General features: G+C 36.9%; 1 pseudogene; it reads right to left on the bottom strand.

Moving 5' to 3' along the window:
• Positions 1–1,247: 1,247 nt before the first annotated feature.
• LOC122726203 overlaps positions 1,248–1,812 on the bottom strand; it is a 1,742-nt pseudogene continuing 1,177 nt past the window's right edge.

The following is a 1,812-nucleotide window of genomic DNA, read 5'->3' as shown; positions in this document are numbered from 1 at the left end:
GGGTTGGGGAGGGAGAGAGGAAGAGAATTTTGAACACAAAGTTTTAAAAAACTGATGTCAAAATTTGTATTTACATGTAATTTGGGAAAATAAAATTCTAAATATTGGGGAAAAAGGTCTCTTTTGGATAGATACCTAATAGTTGTATCACTGGGTCAAAGGGAATGCACAATTTTATAACCCTTTGGATATAATTGCAAATTGTTCTCCAGGAGGGTTGGATTAGTTCACAATTCCACCAAGAGAATAATAGTTTATTTTTCCACATTTCTTCCAGCATTTGTACCTTTGTCATTTTTCTCTCCTCGAAGGAAAGATTTGTGCACTACGCAAAAGCCTTGCATCTTCATATTATGACAGATATTGGACCTGATAAACATCAAACATCACACACACAAACCCTAATTATATTAATAGTCAGGAAAAGGCTTGTTAATTTTGGAGTTGTACCTCATGCCATCAGACTGAGTGAAAGAAAAAGAAAACAAGTTAAATTAAATTAGGTGCATGTGTTGGAGCTTCCATGATACCAGTCTATTTTAGGAGGGAGAGAGGAAGAGACTGGGCTGTGTCCAGCAATTGTGGTCTACATAGTTGCCATCATAAGCAAACCATGGACTTACTTGTACCCGTCTCTCCTCCTGTTGTACATATGTTCTCTCCAGGGCCTGCATCAAGCTCATTGGAAGAGCAATTAGTCTCTGAAATGATAAGTTTCCATAATTCATACATCTCATATTAATTGCACCAAAGACAATACGATGGTAAAAATGTGTGTTATGCTGCATAACTGAGGATATACTTGTAATATATATATAATAATTCCAAACCATACCCAGAGTATACATAGTCACAATGACATATAAATGATAAATGAATGTAAATCACATAATCTTCTTTTAGCAAGTAAATCACATCATCTTGTACATGAATTCTCTTTCTAGTATGACAATAACAGATACTTAAAGTAATAATCAATTTATCAAAAAAAACTTTAATCAGCAAGACTCAATATTCAATATGTTCATTGATAAACCAAGAAATAGGGGTCAATAACCCCCCCTTTTTTTAAACATAATGCCATAAACAAACTTATTAAGCCTATGGTTCTTTATAGCTTCAGCTTCTGAGGCCCAAAGGCCCCACAGCATATACTTAAAATGTCTTTGAAAATTCACTTAGTTTACAAAATTGAGTAAAAAGAAAGCAAGAGAAACAAAAGTCAAAACCAAAAACAAAGCCAAAAATTAGGGTTTCCAGAGCTTTAAGAGCCCATCTTCACTGTAGGTAGCAATCAGATTCTGATGGGGATGGTGAGCCATGCCAATTACATCTTTTTCATGGATGGTCAAAGTACGTTCCAGTTTGCCAGTTACTGTGCTGAAACAGTACAGCACAAAATCTTCCCCCACACAGTAGATCCATTCACCACGAGGTGAGAGGGCACAGCAGACAAAGTCACCACCTTCTCTCTTACCAGAGCTGAGACTCCTGACAATCTGGCCTTGCATGTTCATGATGACCACTGTATTGGATCTGTTACATACAACAAAGTGCTCAGGACTTTTAGGAAGAAGGACAATGCTGTTGACTGTGATATCTGTCCCTGCAGTGCTGCCGAGAGATTTGAAAGTATTGCAACACTCTGTTGTCTTCACATTCCAAATCTTTACAGTGCCATCAGATGATGCACTGATTATATAATGTCCATCTTGAGTAAAAGTAGCTTCATTCACAAATGAAGAGTGACCACGAAATTCCTTCAAGGTCTTCCCAGATCTTAAGCCATGAATTCTGATGGTTTGATCGAAG

The sequence above is a fragment of the Dromiciops gliroides genome, chromosome 4 (genome assembly GCF_019393635.1).
Source record: "Dromiciops gliroides isolate mDroGli1 chromosome 4, mDroGli1.pri, whole genome shotgun sequence".
Classification (NCBI taxonomy): Eukaryota; Metazoa; Chordata; class Mammalia; order Microbiotheria; family Microbiotheriidae; genus Dromiciops; species Dromiciops gliroides.
This window is presented reverse-complemented; position numbering and strand designations above follow the sequence as displayed.